We start from the raw sequence: 27,952 nt of genomic DNA, 5'->3' as shown, positions 1-27,952 counted from the left end.
GCTGGGCCATGCCTCTTGCTCTCAGGGTGGAGAAAAATTTCTGAGCAATTTTACTTGAGTGTTGGTATTTTATGGGATAAAGCAGCATAGGCCCCATGGTAGCATATTAGGTTACCACCTAAGAGATCTGTGTTCATATCTGTGCTAGGTTCTCAAAGGTGTTTAAGATTACTCATATCCAACAAAATCGAGGTACTTGGTTACATTTGCAGGTATCTATATATCCACCCATGAGAAGTAAAGTGGGGAAAATAGTGATTTCCTATGCCAATGGATAGAAACTTTAAGAAGTGCAATGTACTGAAATCCTATGGTCATGGAGACCATATTACTTAATAGACAGAAGTGGTGTGCAAGGAGATTATTTGTTCTTTAGCCTTCTTTCTTCATGTCCTAACTTGATTATCTGCCTGATTATTCCTGATTATTCTTTGTGAATTTATAAAACTTAGAGTCCTGAGGATGCAAAATAGAGGCAGTTTTGCAGTGCAGCATGAAAATGCACAGAACATAAATCTTGTTTAAAAAATAGCTTGTTGGGTATTTAAAAATTTTACTGATTGTATTGACTAAAGTATCATAAAGAGCTGTGTGAAAAATATCATAAAATTGCAAAAGAGAAAAGAAGAAAAAGGAAGTTCATATTTCTAATGGTAAGGAGAAAAGAGGAAGATTTTTTTTTTAATAGTTTTAATAACATCATAATGCCTTATTTCCAAATAAGCATTTCTTGCTCCCTAACTTATATATTAAATGCTGGAAAGTAAACAGCTTAAACTAAGCTCACCTGGGGTACAAGTTACTTCAGCATCTTCAAGTGTGTGTGTCTTTGGCAGCTCAGCATTAGGCAGACATTGAACTAGTAAATGCCTAGGATCAGCACTCACAATTTCACACAATTGCATTTTTTTGTTTCAGCAATTGACACAGATAAGTAATGATAAAGGTGCCAGTAACATTTGTTTTACGTGTTCATCTTGTATCCATGACACTTAGTATTACCTTAGAGGTCATTTCTCAGTTATGAGGGATATGACTTCACATTCCCAATTTTTAAATTTTTGTACAGTGTGTGTTCTTGATACCTCAGTAAACTCACAATTTAAAGAGAAAACATTTTTTTGTAAGGCATAGGTGGAATCACCATATACCAACATGCACTCATTTTGGGGTGGTATATGTTTAAAACAGAATCCAGAAATAGAATGAAAATAAGATACAACTTTAAAGGACAATCGTCTGCTGAGAACTGAAATTTGTATTTGAAAGTTATTATCTAGTATTGTATCCAGTTACCAGATCACTGTGGGGTCATAATGAAGATGCACATAATAAAACTGTAAGACTTTATGTCCATAGCTCCTAAATGAAATTAAGACTGACTCTTAACTAGGTATTACTGGAAATGTAGCAATTGTGATTACCAGATGCTATTCTAGAGTCTCTAGTGGAGTTTGTTGTCATTCTGTACCTGTGTTTTCATTTTCTAGGCCCTGAAATATCCCTCATTTTCTTAACTTAGCTATGGTGCTTCAGAGTGGACTCCATGACGAAAAGCAGTAACAAGAGAAGATGACTACATCACGCTTGGAGTGATATTACAGAGATATAGAGTGAATGACTTTAAAAATTCTGTCAGTGATTTTGGAATGATACAAAAATTGGAGTTCTTTATTTTAAACGTAAAATCACTTTTATTTAAAAAAAGTAAGGAAAGCATCAGGGAAGTTCATTTTGTGTTCTTTAAAGTAAAAAATCAGCAACATCTCATCCAAAAGCTTAAAATGTATTCTAAAGTACTTCCAAAATGAATTTTAAAGTATTGTGTATTATAAGCAAGCATAGTTTCAAGTGCTTTCGCACTTTCTTTGGTCCCTTTGTCATCATAAATCACAAAGGCCTTGCTTTATATAACCAGTAAAATCCTATATGGAGAAGTAACTTTAGAATTTAGTATTTGCCTAGCTTTAATTATACACAGTTTTTATATACAGGATCTACCTTTCTCCTTGAAAATTCCTTATTAATGGAGAGGAAAGGGATACATACAAATTTGTCCTTCTCTGGACTGACATTCCCAAGCATCTATTATTTCACTTCCTAATCTCTCTGACATTTGCTTCTGGGTATAACATTCCCATAATATTTTCTGGCCTTCACTGCATCTATCTTTTCCCCAGCGCAAAATTTCCTGGTGATTCCTGTTTCCTGATAGTCTGAATAAAAATATGCTTTTTATGATTTCAAACTCCTAGAGGTGAAGTCATTTTTAGGGTGGAGGTTATGTGAGGGGTTGCTTTTTATAGTGTACAAGAGTGATGATAACACATTTGACTTCAGCTGCTGTAAATCACAGAAGTATAGTTACAACTGCAGTCGTGCTTTTTCTTTGCTTGCTTTTTTTAACTCGACAGCAGTTGAGTGGCAAATGTGTGTTGCACAGACAGTCTTTTTGCTCCAACCCACAAATTCTCCTTTAAATATTGTCCGTCTGTAGAAAAGATTGATATCCACACATGCATGCATACACACAATCACAAGATATTAGCACCTATTATCTGGGGAATGAACACATCACAGCTCATTTGTCACGCATAATTTGATATGCAGTTTCTTGCTTGACAGTAAGCCACATATACGGGCATGTTATTTACCATTAAAAAATAATGCACTGTTATATTTCCTCGGATAAACAGTGCTACCAGTTCACAAATCAAACTAATCTGCTTTTATTACAGTAATGCTAGGAGAAATCTCTATTAATTCAGATCTCCACTGATACAGATGTACAAGGAATCCTCAGAGTAACATGTGCGAATTTTCTCAAGGACATATACGTTGCATGTCACATCTGCTCTCGCTAATCTCTGAAGAGGTGTGATGCTCTCTCAGAACTAATGCAAAAATGAGCGTGCCTGTCTTTGACTTGACTATCACAGTACTTGTACTTGTTGCTTTCTGCTAAAGCTTCCTCATACAAAAATAATTCACAGCTAAAATGGGCTCTTTCTGGTCAAGGTTTCCTCATCCTGAATGCATGCTTAGTCTCTCCACTCCACATTCATAAATAGCTTGAGAGCTTTCAAGCATCTGAGGTCATTGTGCTTCACACAATTGTTCTTTGTTGTACTCTGTGAAGGAGATTACATGAGGGCAAGCTGGAATTCCTGGATATCATATTTCTCACTATTGAAGGGCTATCTCCTTGAGTAAAAAAAGCAATAAGGCTATCTGAAGTGACCTTGGCAATTGTTCGTGTGCTTTATGGCATTGTACAATTAGATGTGAGTTCAAATAAAGAAGTCCTAGAAAATCATAGGGATCACTTTCAGGTCTGATAATGTCTCTGAACTGGTCAAATTTTGCTGGATGAAGGATACATTTTCTGAAATACTGCTCTATGCATCAAACAAAGTATTCGATTAGTATTTTTCTGCATGATTTAACCCTGTCTGTTACAGTACTCCATTGTCAGCAATTGCTGAGCTGTTAATCCCTGCAAGCATATTAAAATTAAACACATGTAATGGAAACATGTTGCTGCTCACTAGGGGTAATTCTTAGTAAGTAGAGCCAAAAAGCAAATTACAAAGAATGTCATTATTACTAAATGAATGTTACTAATGCAACTTCTTGTTGGTAGATAATAGATAAAGTATTCAACACCATATAATAGAAAAACATGCTAAATTGCTTGTCTTTCCTTTTAGTTCGATGAAAATGAGACATGCAACTGCAACTGAGTGGAAGGGAAAGAGTCTGTCTCCCCTCTTTAAAAATGTTTTCATGCCATTCCTTAGTGAGAGAAGGCAGGAGATCTCCAAGCTTCCAGACTGCTAGTTTTCAGAAAATAAGATCCTGTAGAGTGCAGGGAAACTGTAATACCAGTGGAGAGGGAAATGTATTGCAGAGACTGTACTTTATCCTGCACTCCAAAGAATTCAATGAGAAGAGGCAGATGTTGTGGCCGCCACTGGAAAAGTTTTGATTAAGTCTTCGCTTTATTAAACATCCAAAAAACCTAAAGACTCAAAGCCAGAGCACACCATGCTTCTAATCAGTGTAAAATGGCCTGTACTCTTGGGCCTAAGCTAATTTTAAACATGATCTTGTTCTCTATTTTAAATTACACTGAAGAGTGTGTCCACTTGGAGAACAAAATTTGTGAATCTGGGCCAATAAATGCACAGCAGGTGAAATGCTTCTTTCTCCCAAATTTAACTCTGTTGTAGTAACTGAGAGACTTCCCAGTGCAGTGGAACTACAGACGTAGATCTGGCAGGCACCACTTAGCCGCTCTCAGCAGAAAAGATCCTCATTCAGACCCAAAACAACAAATCCTCACTGAATGTAGAAGCTGTAGTTTGCATTATCTTATTTATGTTTCTTCCCACACTACCGAGATCCCAGTTTCACAAGGTGTGGTGGGTGGCTGTCAAGAAACCATTTGGTTCCAGTGCATGGTGTTTCGTTGACAGCAGATGACAGCAGTTTGGATGGAGCCCCTGAGAAATCCACACCTCTATCCACACTTAAAAAAAGATGAGAAAGAAAACTTGATGTTAGATCTAACTTAGTTAGATGATGTTTTGTTTTTTTTTTTGTACAAGTGGCTTGTAACTGCAAATCTAAACTTAATAAAGACTTATGTCAAATACATTTACAGGGAATTGGCCATGGTGTATTCATAAAGCAAACAGGAGTTTTATGTGCATGTTATATCCTTGTATATCTGTTATAAACATTTGTTATTTCACATATCCATTATATCCTTAGCACAGAACTTAGGCTGTATGCTGGACCAAGAAACAGAAGGCACTTTCTGCTTGTCCTCATCTTAACATGACAGTGGAGTAAGGGAAACTGTAATCTTGCCTTTTCTGTGACCCTAAATTACAGCTGAGAAATATCTTTTCAACAACTTTTCAACAATATCAAAATAAAACACTATTGATTTAATGTAAACCTTTTTCAAAGTGTGACAGTTTTGTTTCATGAAGACAGACCACAATGTCAACAACCATAACTTCAAATTTCAGGAAGGTTTCTATTTCAGTTGTGTTTTGAAGCTACTATTTTGCTTTTTATAGGATTAAATGTAAAGCATTTAAGAAGATGAATTTGTCAAAATGCATTATTTCAACTGAATAGAAACTGACAGGATTTTTTTTGTTTGTTTTGGGAGTTCAGGTTAGGGTTCAAACACCTGGGAACTTTTCTAAAAGACAAATAAAATGTTTTAGCACTTATGAGACAAGTGCTTGAAATTTTACTAATTTCAGGCTGCAGTTAAGAGAAAGCAGAGGTACAAAAATAGCCTTTTTTATGAAGATCTGTTTCTTTATGTTCACTAATATATAAAAGTATTAAACAGATTTGCTCTGCTTCATGAGGTTACAGCTGGCTGTATTCCTTCAGAAATGTATCTGCAGAGACCACATCACACAAGCAGACGTTAGGTTAGTGTTACCTGAAATAAAAGCTCTTGAAACCAAATGTAGTTTACAGAGGAGATATTGCTTTATTCGACGTCTGGTGCTAGGGGAAAACCCCACAAATCTAGCACACCTTAGCCGGGATATTCACCCATTATTTATACACAAAAGATTCTCATAATTCTGCCTACATAATACATAACTCCACCTAGACTAACATATTCGTTAGGATGACTGAATAGCCTTTTTGGACATGCATATTAACTTTTGCTGCGTCAGCAAAACACTTCCGTCCAAGCGTGAGCTTCTCGGTGGACGTTTGGGTAAGGAGACCCTTCCTCACATTATTCTTTTAGGGTATTGAGTTATCTCAGGGCAGTAAAAGTTTACTGTAATTTTGCCAACTTCTTGAGGATGATAAGGATGTTCCTTGAAGTAGACACAGCTCTATCCTAATCGGTATAGGAGTACATACTTGATGCATAAAAGAACCTTGAAGTGATTAACTACTACTTGTTATCCCGTCCTTGGTGATTAGCTGCTTCTGGCTGTCTCCTCATTACCATTATCTGTAGCATCAGCTCAGTGACTATTTTCTCACACAGTAAGTTTAGTAGGAGCAAACATTTTAGTTAGCATGTGGTTATAAACAAAGCAGAGGCCTGTCCTTGGTAACATTAGTGAGATTTCCCATGACTACCTGGTCTCCAGTCCAGCATCCACAGCCAGTGTTGTGCTCACAGGACGTGTAATGAAACCTGAATGCATTGTATTTTATTGTTTTCAGCCATCTTTTTCTACTCTTTAAACAAAACATTTCCATAGTCACAATAATTTTGTATGCTCCTAAGCCACACAAAAGGCAGAAGGAAACAGCACCTCAATTCCTGCTCTGTAAATGCAGGCACAGACAGCACGTTTCAAATGAAGGAGAGAACGTTAATTCAGATCTGTCAAAGGGCACAAAATACAATAACCAAAAAAGCCTCAAGCATTAAGCTTGCAGAGCTTTCAGTAGATGGTGTAAACACAGACACTCAAAGCATCTCACAGTGTTCACTAGAGCCAGCATGAACAGGGATTTGGTACAAATTACCTGCAAACTGTTCAAGGGCTAAGCATCAACTGCTGGTGATGCTTGTAACTCCAAACTCCAGTTTACAAGCTAAAGAGGTACTTCCAGAGTTCAGAAAGGTCACAGATTTCAGTCTACTTTGATAGTCCCTTACAACCCCTGTACAGCTCCTGTTGATTTTGGACTTCTGCCCAAGGAAGTGGGGGAGGAATTTATCATGGCCAGAAGTCTCTAAAACCTTCCCATTTACTAATAAGGTCCATTGTGTAAAACCTTCATCTTCGCTAAGAAGTTCTATTGTCAAACATTTTTCTAGGTTTTCCCAGTTTTCAACGACTATTCTTTTTTCCCTCTTCTTTGAAGAAAGATAACATCCTGTCCAACCTCAAGTAGGGAAACCCCCCCTCACCATGTGTGCGTGCATTCAAGCATGAATGCAGTCCTATTCACAACTCTTGGCAAATAGCAATGTGGATTTTTAAGCAGCTGTAGCCGGACTTGAACTCTGACTCCAATGCCAGTGTACCCAGGAGTTTACTGTGCACCTTTTTAGCAGCGGAGAAAACAGAATAAAATCCAATCTTTCCCTCAAGTTAGGGAGAGAATAGAAATGAAGTGAAGTTGTATGTATATGTATAGATCATAGCTACAATCACAGAACTGGTCTGATTTTCAGTTGAAGTAGGCTTGAGAATTAAGAAGAGGAAAAGTCCTTAAAATAATTAAGCTACCTCCTTTCCACACGTAAGACACTGACCTCCTGTCTGCTTCTTTCCCTACTTTTTTTTATGACCTTTTTTTCCCTTCTGTCATAGGTCTTACGCCTTCCAATGAAAAGATTAAAACCTGGTCTTACCACAGATCGGTGTCTTGACATTGGATGTCTCACTGATGTTGTGTCAGCTGTCAGTGTTTCAAATGCTCTGTCAGTCTTCAAATGACACAAAAGATTTGTGTCAAGGTTTCAGGATTATCCTGAGTTTAATGAAAATCAGTTGAGAATTTTCAGGGGATGACTAGAGGATTCAAAATTAGCATGTTACTGTCTTCGTTTTGCAGCCCTCTACTGCATGGGAAGTCATGGTGATTAGACAAGCTACATAAGCTCATCTAGAATATTTATGAGTAACAGGGACTCATATGGAGTTTTAGTGCCTTCTTCCTGAATGTTCCTATAGAAAATTAGGACTTACATCATATTAGCCATTCAATAATAAACACACTGACCATAAATTGTTAATCATAGCAGCAAGGGCAACTTCACCATTACATTTACTTGACCATCACATAAATGTTGAAGATGTAGACTCAGATTCAGCCTAATTAACATTAGGTACCTAGCAGAAATATACGTTTTAGGATTGTGTCAGCTGTTTACAGATGGAAAAATTAAGTGAGAGGTAGTTTCCATGGGCTACAGAAAGGGCTTCAGTTAGATAGGCTCTTCACCCATATATTCTCTAATTTTAGACTGGATAGGTCCAGGCCAATGTCCTTGTTCCTTGAGGATTAAAATTACACCTTGCGATGAGGTGAAATACAGTGTGGGCAATATCTGAACACAGGCGGAGATACTGTGCAAATGAAGCTGTAAGCAGCCGTGAGGAGATGGGCTGGCTTTCTCCAGCAATAATGAGGTTCATGTCTCTCTGTATCGTATAAATCAGCTTTCCCCAGGCAATAGTGTTTATTGGTCCAATTTACCATGATATCATGGTCACAGGACTGGGACTTTTTTGTTGGTTTCTAATATCTGTTAGGGAATTAAGCTTGGAAGATGCTGAGGACATGATTTTTAGAGAAGGCAATAGATAAGAGGACACTTGGCTATCTGGATTATTAAATCAGGGGAACTCAAGGGACATATATGAAAGAATGAGCCATATAAAAGCACAATGCACAAGTTATGAAATATCTGTAGTATAATTAGCAGGTGTAGTCAGCAAATGCAAAACAGCTTTTCTTGATAGACTTACTCAGCTCTTTAACCTCATGCCACATATAAAGCAATCCATATTTGTCCTTCCTAATATTATTTTGAGAAATTAAGACAAATTAAGCACAAGTTAAAACATATTATTGCAATCATACACAATTTACAAAGCTTTCAACTAATGAAAATTGTATCTAGACTTTGTGAGAAATATTTTATTGCCCTTTATTTGTTTTGAATAACAGCTCCTAGTGGTTGAAGGCCACTGAACTCCATAACCAAATAAAGCAAGACAGAATATAGCCATAAAATCTGAGATGGGAAAACAAAGGTGAGGTTTTTAAGCACCCTGGAGAATAGGATCAGGATTCAAAATGGTCTTGGAAAAAACAGAAAGTTGTTCCAAACCCTTACAGTATGAAATTTTCTGAGACAATAACAAAATGCTATCAACGGAAAGAAGACTGAGAGAGTTGGGGTTGTTCAGTCTGAAGAAAAGAAGGCTCCGAGGAGACCTTATAGTGGCCTGCCAGTATCTTAAGGCGGGCTACAAGAAAGCTGGTGAGGGACTTCTTAGGATGTTGGGTAATGGTAGGACTAGAGGGAATGCATTAAAACTAGAGATGGGACGATTTAGACTGGACGTTAGGAAGAAGTTCTTCACCATGAGGGTGGTGAGACACTGGAAAGGGTTACCCAGAGAGGTGGTGGAAGCCCCATCCCTGGAATTGCTCAAGGCCAGGCTGGACGGGGCTCTGAGCAACCTGATCTAGTGGGAGGTGTCCCTGCCCATGGCAGGGGGGTTGGAACTAGATGATCTTAATTTAAGGTCCCTTCCAACCCTAACAATTCTATGATTCTATGATTCTATAAATGGCTGCAGAAGACAAATACCCAAGTAGGCAGACATACCACACAAAAGGATCTGGGACTACAGTCATCACAACTACAGCAGAAGTCAATAATTTTATGTTGCAAGTTGAGGTAGTAGAATGGCAGAGTTTATTCTAGGATGTGTGTAAGGCAAGAAAGGCAACTATAGTTATTGATGCAAGCTCACTGTGCTCTACTCTTATCGGGAGGGGAGAAGATTTCTGTCTGCCTTAGTGCAGCCCTGAGCCCAAGTTTATAAATTTTACTGAGAGTCTAAGTTTAGAAAATCCAGTTTTCTGACATGGTCATATGAACTTGCACAGTGGCTTGGCTCTTTTTCTGTTTTTTACTGTTTTGGTCAGAGCACAAGCAGAGGAAAAAAATATCTGCCTATAATGTACATATGCAATGAAAGGCAGAAAAAAAATGAAGGTATGAAATATGACAGGCCATAGGTGGATCACTGAATAGATAACATGAGGTTAAATTGAGAATGGCAGGACCCAACTGGCTGAAAAAGAGATAAATAACATGTCAGTAAAGGGAAAGTGAGGCTGAGTAAAAATCAGGGAGGGGAGAGGGAGGGAGGAGAGGACTGAGAGGAGGAAGGTGCTGGAGAAAGTGGGTGCTTTAAAGTCTTTAGTCACGGATGTCTTGCTTGTCACTAACAGCAACAAGCAGTGAGGTGTAGCAAATCAACCACATGGCTATTACCTCTGCTGGAAAAGGGAAAGGAAGAAAAAATACTATCCTCTTCCAGATGAAGCCGTGTATGTTTCTGTACACACGATGTATAATCCCAAAATAGAGTTTGACTAGAATGCTGGCAGAATATGCTCCTCTCAGAAAATCTCTTGGGCTTTTTTAAATACCACTTAGTCATCAGTATATTCTCTTTGTGTCTAATCCCAAGGGCAGCATCATTTTCAATAGCAGAAGTACTCACAACACCTTCATTTAGCACTCATTTAAGATTACCTCTAAGAGACAACCTTGCCTTCCTTATTTAGCTTTTCCCTCCCCACACCTGTGGGCAACGCAGGGCAGCCCATTTATATTGTACTTTGGGTCGCACAGACACGTCCCGGACTCTCCCCTGGCTTCTAGCTGTTTAATGCTAATGAATATAGGGTACACAACTCCAGAGACTGCCACAGTTAAGCAGATAGTAAATTAATCTGACAGGTGTCTGACTGGTCCATTCTGTCGTTTGTCAGCTCAGGCACAGAAGGAACTGCTACTGCCAGCATCGGGGAGCGTGTGGCGGGGGGGTGCTTCGTGTGCCCCAGCTGGGACCTTTCCCCAGTCCCGCTCCCAGCAGAGCATCTGGCTGACTGCAGGTGAGAGGTGTATTTCTCACTTTGAAGTGTAACAGAGGTGCTGAAACCAAGAAGCATGGATGAGTTTTTTTGTTACTTATTGTGTGTTTTTGCCCTTCAGCATTTTTGCCTGTCCTCATAAAAAAATGTGCTTTTTTCCTTCCCTGTCTTTCGCAGCAATTATGCTGTATGTTCTCCTCCTCTTTTGGAGGAAGTAGATACTGGGCATGTTATTTTGGGGGTGTTATAAGAAAGCAAGCTCTGGTTATATTTTTTCAAAGGGAGAAGTGCTGTGATTGATGCTATACTACTTCCTACAAATTACTTCATGCTCCATAATCCTAGCAACTTGATTTTGCTTATGTGTTTTTTAAGTTGAAGGCACATATTCAAATGAGCACAGAAAAAATTGCACCACAAGTCTGGTTTTACATATGCAGTGGGAAAGCCAGTAGTGCGAACTGCAGGCTCCAGCCAGCTTCCTTTGTGTTTTCCTGAAGAGTAAGGAAGCGAAATAAGTGGTTTTACAGGAACGCTTCATGTATAAAACCTCCTGAAAGCCAAATACCTTAAAATGGAGTCTGTTGTAATGTTGAGTTTTTAAGATGTCACTTCCTGCATCACTGTAGCTTGTGTCAAACAAGCTGATCGTGATCACAGCTCTGTCTCCAGTGGGAAGGCTTTTATACTGCAAGAACTAGGCTTATGAGACAGGTGCTGACTGTACTTGTACCCTTGATGTGTCAGCAGTCACGAACACTTAAACTAAACAACTTAATTAAAATATGCTGTTTTGTTGAAGCTAAAACATATTAAGGAGACCAACTAGTTAGGTGGGAGGTTTCAGCTTTTTTTTTTTTTTTCATAAAAATCTTTATCCTGTGAGAACACAAACAGCCTTGGATTCATCTCCTTGCTGTGCTCAGCCAAGCAATTTGCTCTGGGCCCAACCAATACGAAAACCATACCAAACCAATGCCATAACAACTCCAGGTTCTTTCTAAAGGCTTGTGGGTCAAGATAAGGACAGGGGGAGATCACTCACCAATTACAGTCACCAGCAAAACAGACTAGACTTGGGGAAAAATAATTTAACTTAATTCATTACCAATCAAATCAGAGTAGGGTAATGAGGAATAAAACCAAATCTTAAAACAATTTCCCCCCACCCCTCCCGTCTTCCCGGGCTCAACTTCACTCCTGATTTTCTCTGCCTCCTCCCACTGAGCAGTGCAGGGGGACGGGGAATGGGGGTTGTGGTCAGTTCATCACGTGTTGTCTCTGCTGCTCCTTCCTCCTTGGAGGAAAGACTCCTCACGCCCTTCTGCTGCTCCAGCGTGGGGTCCCTCCCAAAGGAGACAGTCTTCCATGAACTTCTCCAACATGAGTCCTTCCCACAGGGTACAGTTCTTCGGAAACAGACTACTGGTTCCTCCACGGGGTCACAAGTCCTGATAGCAAACCTGCTCCAGTGTGGGCTCCTCTCACCATGGGGCCACAGGTCCTGCCAGGAGCCTGCTGCAGTGCAGGCTCTCCATGGGGTCACAGCCTCCTTTGGACGTCCACCTGCTCTGGTGTGGAGTCCTCCATGGGGTGCAGGTGGATATCTGCTCCACCATTAACCTCCTTGGGCTGCAGGGGTACAGCCTGCCTCACCATGGCCTTCACCACGCGCTGCAGGGGAATCTCTGCTCCAGTGCCTGGAGGATCTCCTCCCCTCCTTCTTCACTGACCTTCGTGTCTGCAGAGTTGTTTCTCTCACATATTCTCACTCCTCTCTCCTCCAGCTGCATTTGTGCAGCAGTTTTCCCACTTCCTAAGTATGTTCTCACAGAGGCGCTACCACCATTGCTGATGGGCTCGGCCTTGGCCTTGGGCTGCCCCAAGACGGTGGGTCTGTCTTGGAGCCGGCTGGCATTGGCGCTCTCAGATATAGGGGAAGCTTCTGACAGCTTCTCACAGAAGCCACTCCTGTCCCCCTGCTGCTGCTGAAACCTTACCATAACAAACCAATACAGTGACTTAATGACTTTGAGCTGTGTCTTTTCTGGAAAATGAACTGTGACTCAACAAAATAAAAATACATGTTGTGAGCGCGTCTAATTTATTTCTTTGGGCACTGCCAATTCTGTTTCCTGCAACTGAGACAAGATCAATAGTGCTAAGCAGCAGAAGTGATGCAGAAGATTTGATGTGCAGTGTTGTAGTAATAATTTAAAGCTGGTAAGAAAAAAATTCAATTCTATCCACATTTGCTGAGTCTGTGAAATTGGAAATGTCAACAGAGATGGTGTTTCTCTGGAGTTTCCGGTTTCCTGCCAGGGTACCCATCCTTGAGCCCATTAAGCAGATTATGGGAGATCCGGACTGCCAGGAGCCAATGGATCTGGAGCATCCCCAGTGTGTTACTCCCTGCAGTCAGCGGTTCCAGCACTTATGTTTGCAGCTCTGTTAGTTGTATCTGCTGAATCTCCTGGATGAGAACCACGGGAGTTTCAACACAACAGGTAGTGAAGCAGACAGTTTTGTGTTCCCTCATTGGGCTGGCTGCCTGTCAGGGTTTGTGAGGAATTTGGGCTGCCGTCCAGATTTGGTGGGACTGGGCTCTTCAGTATTTGCGCAGCAGGCAGTCTCTGCTAGTGCTCTGGAACAGGACTCCCAGTTTGTTTAGGTTTGACCTTAGAGGAAAATGAGAGGGAAAAAAATGTTTTCAATGAAGCTGGTTTGAAACTCAGCTTTTGAAGTACCCCGTGTAATGGAATTTTCTTGCTCAGCCTGGCTCTTACAGTCATACACAGCAGCATTTCTAGGTGTAGAGAAGCTCATACTCCAGTCACTCATTGACATGAATGCCTTGCTGTTCCCAGGAAAGGCTCATTTGTATGAAGAGGAATTGGCAGACACAAATCCAATGCAACTTAGAACAACAGGACTTTCTGTATACGAGCAAACAAACCTAACCACAAGCTAATGGGTGCAAGGAGTTAACAGTTTTCTGTGAAATATATTATCAGCATTTAAATCAGTAAGGGCTGGTGCTACTTTATCACTTGAGGATTGAGGAACTTTGGAACTCCGTTATATACAGGACGAAGCACTCAACAGTTAGAAGTCAGGAAGCTGATTAGACAATTTATCTTGTAGCCACCTCGCTGTTTCATTATTAAAAACAAACACTTGCAGCTATGTGTACTAACAGCAGGAGAATTTCCCATCTGTGGTATAATTGCTTTTGTCAGTTTGTTTCAAAGCAAAAAGGTGCTGCTGTTCCACAGTGCATTTGCTCAGGAAGGTTCCTGCATGGCAACTACAAATCGTTGATGTCCTGCCAAAGTTGTAAGAGAAGACATTGCCTCTTTGCGTTGCAATAAACTTGCCAGGATTGTGTGCCTGTAAAGGAATCGAAGAGGGGAAGTAGGGCTGAGAACCTACATCAAATGATTTGCTACCAAGCTTGGTTTGCTTTTAGGTAAAAGTATTATTTTTTTTCCCTAGAATTTCAATAAATGAAAATAGCTTCCTCCAACCTAAATTTGCCTCAGTTAATTCATCCTCTTTGATAACTCTATTTAGGTTTGTTTAATCCCGGAATCCTATTTTTAGTTGTAACTATTTGAATGTTCTGTACTTCTTTTTCAAGCTCTAGTCATGAACTAGAGCTTGAAACTAGTCATGAAATCTAGTGGTAGTTTTGTTTCTCTGAAGTGCTTTTTAGCCAGCTAAAAACTGCTTAAATACTTGTTAAAGCCTGGAGGTGGACGAATGAGGCTGGGAGATTTGACTTCTCTGGATGTTTAGATAAGAAATGATATAGTTTGCAGATTTAGGCCCTGCCTGTTCTCTCAAATATCCACCCTGGTACCTCAAAGAGCAATATTCACCCTATACACTGTTGAATACAGTTCTAGGACTTCAGTTAGTGCTATTGGTGGTGACGGTGCTTTCACTCCTGCTGCTTTCTCAAGGTTGTTCTTTCCAACAGCAGCTGTTCCATGAATGCTGAGAAATGGAGGAGAAAGTACTAAGATCAGAATGTGGGGTGGTACCTGTGCTTTAGGGAAGAGGACCTCTCAACACAACTGTTAAAACTGAAGTCTGAGTATGTTTATTTAAAACTAAGAAAATGAATTTAAGAGGATCTATAATTCTTGGTAGTTTTTGCAGTGACATATTGGTGCTCTGTGCTTAGCTCCTGCCAATCCTTTCTACAACTGACTGTGATTTTTTCTTATAACTGGTGAGGTTGCAATATGGCTAAAGAGGGGAGACCTGTTGCAGAAATAAACATGAGATGTGGAAATAAGAGTGGAAATGGAATGAGAAATCTAACTGGAAATGTTTGTCTATGGAGTGATATTAATAACGTGGTGTTCTGGCTGTGGAATTCAAAGGAGGTGGGAAGCTGCAAACATTGGATGAAATTTTGAGGCCATTGTGATGCTTCCATGTTCAGTTCTGTCCTCTGCTGGAAGGAGTTCAAACCCACATCCATCATGCCACCCTAGGTACCAGGGTATGGGCTGCCCTGTATGCTCCTGAGGCGTGTTCAAAGGTCAGTAGGTAAAATGACTAAAACATTCTTAGAAGTAAGAACTCTTTCTCTCTGGTAAGGGTGATGATTACCTGTCTCTTCAATCAGGCTGCGATTTGTTTTCTCTTTCTGGTAAAACAAATCTTGAATCCTTTTTCTGTCAGCAAAACAGCTTAACCAGGACGAAGCAAAGAGACTTCCAATGCAGAACAGCAAATAATAGTTGGTGTGTTTCCTTATAGACATGCAAGTTCGAAACCCCTCAAGCAAGAAAAAGTAGTTGAACCTGGCTCTCCTGCTTACTTCTGAATACTCTTCAAATCACTGTAGACAAGGATACAAAGATGTCTCTTCAGTAACAAGAATGGACCTTACTCAGTGCTTTGAGGGGAAGGAGGAAGGTTCTGGGCTGCAGATCCTAACTTGGCAGAGGCACCACCTTACAGACTGCCTGAAGTGGGCTGACATGAGATTTGTTTGTGTAATCAGATTTTCCTGCTGCCTAGACAGCCCAGTAATGAGCACTTGGTTCATTAAATGCTTTTTATAAGGGCTCTGACATCCACTATTCAAGCAGTGTGACACTTAACTTGCAGAATTTAAAGACTTGTATTGGAGCTGACGCAGAGTCTTTAGTATCACATGCAACATGGAAGACCATAGCCCTTGCTTCCCTGTCCCCTCTCCCCCACAAATAATAAGGCTGTCAGTACTGAGGAAAAAGCTTTTCACCAAGTGCTAGAGTAGGATCTCATAAATATGTTTTCCTTTGTTTACAAAAATGCTGCAGTCTCAAGGTACTTTGAATTTTAAAGCAGGGTTTCCTTTGGCAAAATTCTTACTGAATTCAGGAGTTTTGCATTGAGAGATTTAGTCTCTGAACACTGATAGATAGGGTTGCATTTGCTTGTTCTGATATATTAAAAAAAATATGACCAAACATTATTCTTGCAATTTTTTTTTTCTTCCTCTGGTGATTCATAGCCTAGAGTCTATTGTTAACATTGGATACATGCCACTTTCACAGCTGAACATATTGCAGAAATCTAAAAACATTTTTGAAAGAACTAGATGACAAAATTATTAAAAGCTCTTGATGGCATACAGTGTATTTGTAGCTCATGAGTGGGAGAACCCATTCCATACTAACCATTGTTCAGAAACGGTAGCTTATGAGCTCCTTTGCTTACTGAGGAAAGGTTTTTTGCTATAGGTATTTTTGAATATTCAAAGTTAAAGAGGTAAGTCACCTCACATGGGAAACTAATGTGTGGTGGAAATGGCCGTTCTCTTAACAAGGAAAGGGTGTCATTAAGGCTTTGTTGTCATAATAAATGCATATGGCACTTCACAAATGCCTATTGTCCCCAGCCAGTAGAATATTTCACTCTCTGGATTTCTCTCTCTGCCCCAAATTTAATTCTTATCCTGATAACTGAGGTCAGTCAAGTTTCCCAGACAGTGCCCATGCTGAAGGGGTGTCTGCTTCCTCCAAATCAGTTGGACGGGAGTGTTTCCCCTGGCTTTTTAACCCTCTTAACAGTAAGGAGGCTCCACTTTGTGTAGTAAAACAATTGCTGTCTCCCCTTCCCTGTGAATAAATCCTCCTACCAACCTATTTCTGCCTGAAGACTCTTAAATGTTAACTCGCATCAATCAGATGTTTGCTCTCCCACATGAGAGAGCGCATGACTAACTATTGTATTTATCTAACTTCAGGGGTTTTGTACTTTTTGTACTCCTGACGCTGACTGTAGTATCTGAGTTCCTTCTGCATGCTTCACTCTTAAAAAGCTAAAATTGCATTGGATTTCGTGGTGCATACATGGTCTCGTTAGTTGGGACTGTAAGAGAATGCTACTTGCATGATGATGTTGGCAGGGATTAGAGGTGAAAATATTCATCAGTCTTGCAGTGACTGAAATCCCTGAGGGGGTCTTATGGCTTCCATAAAGATGGTTCACAATTCTGTTTTATGCAGCTGAACTACTCCGGTGAAAAATAATTTGTCTTGAAAGTTAGGACCAGAGCCTTATGTTCTTGGAGGCCCCTAAGCAGAAGTGTGGTGTGTTCTTAACAACCTCTGGAGGGATGAGAGGTGCAGCAATGCTGGCCGCGAGGCCCTCACTCCTACGAGTGCTGGCCTTCACGAGCCCCTGTGGGTGAGAATGGTCTTGTGGCTGCACTGTAATCAAGGGGTACAGTTGCAGTCATCTAGACATGGCCTTGATGAGCGTAGTCCAGAGAAGTCACAGTAGCTCTATAATCCTGTCTGGGAGCCTGGTGTATACTTGATTGCTGAGACCTAAGCTGCTGTAGATTCATTGCTATCAGTTCCTTAGCTAGACAAATCAAAGCTACTACGGTTATAAGCAAGAGTTTCTTCTGCAGATGTATCTTGTAAAAGGCCTCAGTTTCCCTGTCTTGATTTAATCTTTGATATCTAGTTACTAAGGGTCTGATTATTTTCTTAAAAGTATCCCTGGGACATGATGTCATTCTTTGTTACTGAGGAAAGGCTCATGTGAAAAGATGGGTCTTGCATTATGCTCTAAAAATAACAAGGTCACTCCCATCAACAAAAGATAAGATTTTTCAAGTTAAGGAAAACCCCATGTAATCTCACACAGACAGAGCACACAAAACCAAGGCAAAGTGCAGGAAACACGCCAACAAAGACTAATTGTGGGAAAAGACATCCAAAATACTTAACACTAGGTTAATAAGAGTATCTTTTCCATAAAACGTTTACCAAAATTCAAAATTTTCTGTGAAAAGCTGTAGAATAATTCTGTAGAAAACCAGAGACATGTCCTGAGCTCTTGGCTCTGGGAAAGGTTTAACTGAGCTAAAGCCAAAGAAGCATTTTTTTGCAAAGTAGTGTCAGAGTAGTGTTTCAACATACTCTGAGCAAACATATTGGAGTCCCTCTCCTATGAGACGTATCAGTGTTTTAGTTTTATTTCCAAGGAAACAAAACATCTGTCAAGTTCTGGTATCAATAATTCCCCAGAATGAAGTAGTGCAACAAAACTCATGTGTGTAACAAAAAAAGAAAAAAAAAAATCCTTATTTTGATACCCAAGGACTCCCTGACCAGCTCTTCAGTTTTTGAAGCCCTAAAAAAAAAAAGAATTTTAGCCAAGGTCAGATAGAAACATCAAGCATGTAAATAAAACCTAACACAGGTAGAACAATAATCAAATTATATTTGTGCCTTAAATTTGGCCTTAATAAACTCAGTAAGATACAGTTTAACCACCCTTTATAGCCAGGAAGACATATGGATACAAATAAGGGCAAGACTCTGCTCACTGAAACAGTGTAATAACCTTGCATAAGGGAAATAAAAGAAAAATATCTGAAATATTCAATATATGGGATGTTCTGTGAAAAGCAAAGGCAGTGGGAAGGAAGAGAAGGGGCTGCAATGGGAGCATTTGAAACTACCTCCAGAGTCCAAATGTCTGTAGACCACAATTTAGCAGAGCTGGCATTCTGCATCGATGCAGAAATCGGTAACAATATCTTACAAGTAGGTCATATGCCAGCATTAATACAGATCCATGTTAGCACCTGAAGATCTGAAGAATCTGGATATTTGGGGGGATGGGAGGGAGGAAAGGTTGTCTGCTTATGTTAGTGGAATGAACCATGTGCTATTTGCCTTATGCAAATCCTCCTATTTTTAGGGTTTTTTGACCTTCACAGTATTCAAACTTATTTTGAGCATATTAAGTTTCTGATAAATATTTATTGGCATTATCTATCAAGTAAACTATTGTAAGGGGTAAAGAGGAAAGGTTTTACAGGCAATTTAATATCTTTTGAAGTAAACAGCATAGTCAAAACAAAACAAAACAAAACAAAACAAAACAAAACAAAAAAAACAAATTCACCTTATAGTCCCTTTTCCATAATTTCAGGATTTTGTATGACTGAGAAATCAGTAGAAGTAGAGCACGTTTTTCTAAATTTGGAAATGAGATAACAATTATTAATAGAAGTGTCTGGATGTCATGGAATTGATGGCAATTTTCAGTCCTAGGTTCTCTCCAATGGTACTTGAAGGTACTGATTGCTGCTACTGACTTCTGCAGATACTGATCTTCTAGAATTCACATGATACTTGGGTAAGAAGGATGGTGAATTTTTGCTTTTCCTTCTAGAATACTAGTCACAACTGTCTACTTCTGTTTGGTGTTATGGGTAATTTCCCTTTTTTTTTTTTTTTTGTCTTCAGAATCCCAGGTTATTCCCAAATCTAATGGGTTTATATGCCTCTGTTTTAATGTTCCGGGGTTTATGTATACATATCTGTGCTAACATGTTGGCGCTCTAATATCCTAAATTCCAGAGGACTTTACCCCATAAAAGGTCTGTCTTGACTAAAACGTTCAAAAAGAAAACTAGCAAAACAGTTCAAGAGACTGAATCCTGGATTTATATTTGCTATGAACATATGGCATACACTATTACTAGTTTCTTGGGATTCCAAAGGCAAGTTGGAAATTCAAGATTTTGGTTGTTCTGGAGAGGTTTGCCAAAAAAAAAATGTCTCAAGGACTTTTCTGTCAATGTCTCAGGAAACATTGAGCAGATTCATAATCTGACGTACCACTGATAGCGACTGGGAATGCTTAGTGTTCCCTAAAATCAACATTCAAAGCATTTCAGATCAGCTATGAAAATACTATGGCAGTTTTGGAAAATGCATACAAATATGAAAATTTCTGACAGTCACCAGGCTAGGACCAATCTCTCCTAACTTTAAGCATTATTTCTGAACTAGTTTCTTTTAATTTACTTTTTAGTGAAATAGAAATATTGACACTTCTGACTTGTGGCTCATCTTTTTTAGAAAGAAGCATCTGACGTAGGTAGGGCAATCCTGTTCACTGCAAAGGCAGCTCAGATGTAGACAGCTGTGTACAAATGAATGCAACCAACACAGCCTGAAGAACACAGTGCTTTGTTCTTTGGTAACTTTGACTGTCATAAAGCTTACGTTGCATGTTGTAATCATTGCTAGGATGCTGAGAACATTTTGCCAGGGGCTTTATACTAGCAATATGCTGCCAATTCCTACATGGAGGAAAATATATGCTTAAGATATCCCAAATTGAAAGTCTGCTTCTTCTCATTGAGGTAAAACCAAAAAACTAGGGGAAGAGGGATAATGATAGATGGAGACAAAACTTAAGCCAGGCAAGTTGGTTGTATGACCTGGGAAACAGAATGGCATGATTAATTTAAAAAAATAACCTGAAAATCCAGAACAGAGTTTCCTTAGAAATATTACTTTCTTCTTGCTTTTATTCCTTTTCAGTTTTCAGTATCTTTTCACAAGCTAAACATACTATGCTGTTTTATGACTCTAAGGGATATGCTGACAAAAATGAAGAAACTTTATTGTTATTGAAAAATTATGGAATATTTTCAGGATAGCAGGTGTTCTGAACTAACTGGTGCAATCTTATGCAGGTGTGTCAGTGACCATTTAAAAAAAATCTCTAGCAAATGCGTATCTATATAATGGCTTAAAAAAGGCATAAACAACTAAAACATGAAATAGCTTTCTTGGGCTTTTGAACAGGCAAAAACATTAGGGGAAATCAAAGAATGTCTTTCCATGGGTCACGGGAAGTTTACCTATAAATAGAGCACCCATTTATTTAATATCTGGCAGACAACAGAATACAGTTCTTGGTGCAGAATTGCTGAAGAGAAAAGGCAGAGTGAGCTACACTGGTGCCAGTTGTATGCATCTACGCCAAAATGCTGCTGCTGGGTCTGGAAAACTCACACGAGATTTTTCTTCTCAGCTGCAAATACCGAGAACTTTACAAAGTCAGTCTCAATTCTGCAGGCAGCCTGAAACAATTACTCAAATGCCTGAAGTCTTCCAGTTATGTCAATAAGCTCCTCGCTTGGGAGCAATACTGTGATCTTGTATGACCTAAATGTCTTTACACTAATTCCAGGATACTGAAAGTGGCGGTTGAACCCAAATGCTAAAATTCCCGTTTTAATCCCATTCTGTGTAAGAAAATAATTGGAAGACAAATAGCTTCTCCATTGAACACTAAATTGAAATAGTAAATAAGTACCATAACAAATACGGAATGCCTCCGTGTTATTCATCTGCGTATTTTATTTAAGAAAAAGTAGCTGTTACTACAGAAATTCAGAATCCACGGGACTGTAACTTTCTGGTAAATTAAACTCAACTTTGTATATGGCAGTTTGCTTATAAATGTGTTGGATTTTTGCCAGCTACTGTACAGCTTTTATTCAGAAGAACAAAGTGCTGCTGCCGAAGAGACCAATATTAATGTAACTGGCCCTCACACCAGTTATGTATTATTCTTCCAGTCAAGCTACTTACATCATTGTAAGAGCAGAATAGGCATCTGATAATCTGCTTGCTTTACTGAGGTACTAATATGTTAACTTCAACTTTTTGCAAATGACTTCTTCGTCAAACACAGCTTTGGGGTAAAAAATAAATAAATCTGCCTCTGTGTGTTCACATCTGTCAAATTGGTTCCACTGAAATAACTGAGGAAATAATTTAGTTAAAATTTCCATGCTTCTGAACAGGTCTTGATGGGCCCTGCTGAGCAGGTGTCCAGCACCCTGCTTCCAAACTGCCATGTTCTGTGATCCTCCCAGAGTAGTGGAAAGGGATGACATTGCTGTTGTGCTAGACTATATGGCACATAGACGATGCACTGTACAAGATGGAAGTTTTAGCTGTTTTTCTGTTCATCACAGAGCTTTCTTTATACCTACTCCACCTTGAAGTCCTCACGTACTTCCAAGAAAAATGAAAATCCTCAGGTATAGAGCTGTGGAAGGGGCTTTTTCGTGGTTTACACAGCATCACTTAACGCACGTAATTAAGTCTCTCAGCTTACCTTGCTTGACCTTTGGGAGGAAGGGTTGGTTTCAGAACGACACTCCCCATTTTGAATTTATTTGAGAATAAAAATATCTTCCAGGCTCCCTTTTAGCCTCTCAGCAAAGAACTTAATGACTTGCCATGCCATACTCACACTGCTACATTCACATGCAGCTCAAGAAATTGTTTTTCTTGCATGGCAGGTTACTGCAAATAGCAATCACATGTTGTAGGTGCTTTATAATTAGTACTGACTGAACAACCATAAACCTTTGGCTCTGATTCCCATTCATTCTATCGTCTTCATTCACCAAGAAACACATGGATAGTTGTATCCTAAATCTTAACTCCCTACATGGGGGGAAGTGAAAGTTAGGAGTGTAAGTTGGGAATATGAATGCTTTCTCTGCCCAACACACAGCTCTGCTCTCCAAAGGGTGCATCTGGGAAGATCCAGCAGAAATACATAAGCAGGAATGTTGGCTGCTGACGGGGGATCTGGTACTTACTCAATTATTTCTTGTAACTGATCAGAACCCATTTCTGGGAGCTGTACATGGAAGGACAAAGGCCTAGGAGTTGGTAGCACATAGGTGTATCATGATTGCATGCATCCCTGGCAGTTTGTTTGTCTTAGGTAGAAGCTGCCTTAACCAGCCACGTAAGTTGTCTCTCAGCATGCTCTAAATTAGAAACATTTTTGGTGGCCTGTCTTGTTAATGATGGATGACTCTGGTGTGGTCTCCAAGGAAAAAACTTGGTGCAAACAGAGAGAACAGTGTTGGCTTAGAGCAATCGTGTCCAGGTATATCCCAAAACTCTCAATTCCTTTGGCAAAATAAATAATTACATAAATTGTACAGGGGTTTCAACTGCTTGGTGGCTTTTGTTACCTTGACAGATCTTACTATCTTGGTTTTCTTCTGTCTGAGCTGAAGTGACTAAAATCCATTCTTATTCTGTTCCTAGCACAGCCAAGTATCAGACAAGTAAGGCAATGTGCAATCTATGTCTGATAGATGGCTAAAGTGTCATTAGCATATAAATCAATTCAAATCACAAAAAGATTGCTCCCTTGGACGGGTAGAAACAGCATCTTCAGGTGGATGTCTAAAGGCAAATAAGGAAACATGGCATTTGTCCAGAATGCTGATGTTGTCCAGGTTTTATGTGAAAGAAAAGTGAAATGCAAGGTTGTGCTATTCTGCCCTTTCTTTATTCTTCCAGTACTATTCATAGCTTTTTTGGTGGAAAGTCTTTCATCACTTCTGATAGGTTCTCAAACCATCTGGCACGTGCTTCATTTATCTTGGGCAGAAATGTGTGAAGTGTCCTCTGGCTTCGGTCTTTGTTATGCTGCATCTCTCATGTGGAAAGTCTTTCAAGTACTACATTCCCTTCCCAAGTCCAGAGACTATCTTATCTTATTTTAGTCTTTTGTATCAAAATGATCATTATGTCATCTATCTTTATCCTAGAATTAGCAACTTATTGTGTTAATGTTTGTAAGACCTACAGACAGGAGATGATAAATGCCTATTACATCTCATTAATTTATGTTAGATACGTAAATATTGTATTAGAAAACTAACTCTTTAATTTTGATCTCTCTACAAAATTCCAGCACAACCCTGATGACATCTCAGCTGTCAGTTATTGAGCAAATCATGTCTATGCTGGAACCAATGCAGTTGATTAGAGTGCTTGTTGCTTGCGTAAGATGAACAGTGTGCCAAGTAGAGGAGAATTTTTTGAACGTCTAAAGCGCCGTGTAAATAGAGCACAGTTAAAATGGGTAAGGGGGATAATTTTTTAATGACAGACCAATAAATTCTTAAATACATACATTTCTCAGCAAGAAATAGAATTTTGCTGAGAGTTCTGTTGTCTTGGCGTGTATAATGGACAAGGGGGTACATTCTTTATATTATCATAGTCTACTGTAGCTCAGGATTTTTTTTATTTCTGCCTCCCCCATTTCTTATTGCCTCTTTCTTACCAATGTTTCCCTATGCTACTTGCAGCTTTCTGTTTATTTTTTTCTCTAAATTCTTCTTTCTTAGTGTTTAATTGGTGTCCCACAAAGTTTCCCAAAACGGTATCAGTCAGTTGTTAGAAATGTACCCAAACTCATCCCAGCAGTTGAATGACACCTGGATTAGATATTTGCAAGCTCTCTTATTCATTGTCACCTTAAATCTGATAAGGTACTGACCAAGGGTTTTACTCAAGTTCGCAAAACATCTCATAAGAGGATCATAACTTTACTTTTTTATGAAATCTTTTAAGCAATATATTAGGTGTACTTAAATTGTGAATGAAAGGTCCAAATACCTGAAACCTAAAGTTTAATTTTACAGTAGTACCAGAGATGGCTTCACCCTTCTGTCTCCTCAGAATTGAGTTTAGCTGCTTTCACATCTCTTTCTCAGTGTTGGCTGGTGTGTTTCTTTTGGCAGAATTGAAAATGGCCAGGCACAAAGCATTCTGCATAATAATATTGGAGCTACCTGTAAACACGATAGAGGTACGGGCTTCTTGAGGCCAGATTGACTACATGTACTCTGTACCGCGCTAACAAATCCATGCCATGCTGCATGTCTGAATTAGCCGTGCAGAGTTAGACTCTCCTTGGGACTTGGTCAGGCTCTTGTGAACCTTTGAGGCTCAGTGAAGAAGCCTTTGGTCACGCCTCTGCTGTTGGGAGCCCACACCTTTTTCAGAGAAGCCTCATGTTAAATACTGAGAGCCTATAGCTCTAGGGTTATGCAAACCTGATCTGGGAATGTGTGCCAGCTGCTGTGAAGGGGTCATTAATTCACCACATACTTCCTTGAGCTTTCTATTCCCTGCCTGCAAATCCACAGATGTGCAGATTCCTTGAGGACAGAGTTTTCTGGATGGGTTACAACCCATGTGATGTGATAGGCTGCTTTACCTCTTTGATCTGCTATGGTGCAACACAGGAGTAACTAGCCATGGCTAATCGTGGGAGACAGGCTAATCAGGGAGCCTGGGAAAGAAAATCAAAACTTAATTCGTTTTTATTCAGTGAGTTAATATTGAATGAATAACCAAAGTATTTTGTTAGAAAAATGTCTCAAACTTTCTTTTTTTTTTTTTTCTTTTTCTTTTTCTTTTTCTTTTTCTTTTTCTTTTTCTTTTTCTTTTTCTTTTTCTTTTTCTTTTTCTTTTTCTTTTTCTTTTTCTTTTTCTTTTTCTTTTTCTTTTTCTTTTTCTTTTTCTTTTTCTTTTTCTTTTTCTTTTCTTTGGTGGTTACTGTAAGATGCTCAGTGTACTGCAGTTCTTCTCATCACCCAGGAAGGGAAGCAGCATCAGTATCAGAGGTTCCTTGTTTATTTTGTTCTGTTGTGTTTCTTTCATCATCTTTTAGAAGAATTTCTAGCTCAATGTGTCTCTTCTTATTTATTTCTTCCCATCTTTTTAATTTATGCCTTCTACTAATGAAGTTCTTGAGAATCTTCAACTGCCTGTGCAAGAGTTTCCTGAATGCTAACCTGGGGCTGTGTCCTTTTGTGGATCATGGTAATTGTGAGATGACTGACAAAAATGTTAAGTAGCTGCATTTTGCTTTAGGAAGCATACCAGGCTGCCATTGCATATCTGTGAGGAGGCATAGGTATGTTACGGTTCATCTCCCGTGCTGTGTTTCAGTACTTCCTACTGAAAGTCTGTGAATGAAACTGGATTCTGTATTAAACAAAGCTACCCCTCCACTATGGGAAAGAGAACAAATGTAGCAATAACAGCTGTGGTTATTTCCCTGTTTTTAGAAGAAAATGAATGGCCACAAAACGTGGTAATCGAGAGGAGTCACACCATTCTGGCAGCAATCTCCAATCCCACACTTTGGTGTTCTTTCCAGTTATGAGTTTGTGGCAATAGACATGATCCCACCTGAGTTTAAGTTATGTTGTTAGGTTAGTTTACTAAACAAAATAAGAGAAGGAGAGTGAAGAATCAGGAATCACAGTGCAAGCGCAAAATATTCCATGTCAAACCACATCTCTAACTATTTCTGTCTACTGTTGTGGTATTAAACTGTACATGCCTTATAATAGGCTCTTCTGATTTACACTTTCAGTCTCTGAATGCAAAAACCATGAATTTATAAAACAGGATTCATTGTCTTGACTCCTGAAAAATATCCAACAAAGTACTACAGGATCCATTCAATGTTTATTTTCAGAAGTCATAAAAGCAGAGGAAAGACACCCTTTCAGCAGTACAAAGGAGGCCTCCTCTCATGAGAACTATTGAAACGTTAAGGAAAGGTGTCTGACAGTGACATTCTGGAGAGGATAAACAGAAATTGGCCCACTGGCCTGGGGTCCTCACTCAAGAAACTCCAGGGGACAGAAAAGACAGGAGTTATGGCACACCGGTTTCCCATGAAGGAGCTTTATGATACATTTAACTGATAGAAAATATAGTCTAGCTTGCATTTTGCCACGTGGGGCCCTATTAAGATCTGGTAATTCGGTAAGGAGTCTGGACCTTTATCAATATCAGCTATACTGATTTTTGAATCATGTCTTCCAAGCTGTCTTGGGAAGTCATGACATTGCTTTACAGGCTCGTGTTCCCATGAGTCTGTTCTTTAATTTAACTGGTCAGGTCAACAGGACATCACTGGGGCAAGGCACACTTTGGCCATTAGATTCTTCTGGTTTAGTTCATTATGTAGTAACTTTTCCAAGGCAAATTGTACCAGTTGTTTGAATCCACACAGTTCTCTCCATTTAAATCAAGACTAAGTTGAATTCATACAGATGAAATATTTATTTAAAATATATTGTCCAATTTAAGTCCCAACACCCAAACAGGTGAGCTTGTTAAAGAGGCTCCATTCCCATACAAGGCATTTAGGGAAACATAGGAATCACAGCATCAAAAAACAGCTGAGATTAGAAGGAACCTCTGGAGATTGTGTAGTCCCACCCCACTGCTCAAAGCAGGCTGAATTAAACCATGTTGTGCAGTGCCACGTGCAATCAGATTTTGAGTATTTCCGAGGGTGGAGACTAAAGCCCCTTGGGCAACCTGTTCCAGTTTTTGGCCACCTTCTTTTCCTACATGGATGTTCATGTATTTGACTCTGTGCCCATTGCTTCCTGTCCTGTCACTGGCACCCCTGAAAAGAGTTTCACTCTCCTTTCTTTATTCTCTCCCTCCCATCCTACCAGGCATTTATACACACTGATAACATCCCCCCTGAGCCTTTTCTTCTCCACAATAAATAGTCCCAAATCTCTCTGTCCTTGTATTTCCCTGTATGACAGATGCTCCAAGCTCCAAGCCCTTAACATTTTTCACAGCCCTCCACTGGACTCATCCTAGTATGCCCATGTCTCTTCTGTACTGGTGTGCCCAGAACTGGACACAGCACTCCAGGTGTGTACCACCAGTGCTGAGTACAGGGAAAGGATCACTGCCCTCAACTTGCAACCCCTTTCCAAAGGCAGCCCAGGATGCTGTCGGCTGTCTTTGCCCAAAGGGCACACTGCGGGCTCATGTTTACCTTCATTTCCACAAGGACAACCAGAGCCTTTTCTGCAGAGCTCATTTTCAACTTGTTGAATTCAAATGACTAAACCAAAGCAGCCGTGGTAGTGCCCAGAGTTATCTCACATATAACTCTCTATAAAATTGATCATTTGCTGCAAATATTTAAGTAGGTGTATGTAAGCAGTACAAAATTATTATTTATTTAACTGTGGAAAGAAGGGTTTATGTTCTACCATGCTCAGTATTACACTTTCAGGTGTCAATAGCTGCCAAAACGGCAGACATTTCCAAACATGCAGCAGGAAAATACACAACCCTAATAGTTAAAATTTCTAAGGTACTGGGATGCAGAA

This window comes from Larus michahellis, chromosome Z, assembly GCF_964199755.1.
Source record: "Larus michahellis chromosome Z, bLarMic1.1, whole genome shotgun sequence".
Classification (NCBI taxonomy): Eukaryota; Metazoa; Chordata; class Aves; order Charadriiformes; family Laridae; genus Larus; species Larus michahellis.
Note: the sequence above shows the minus strand (reverse complement) of the source record.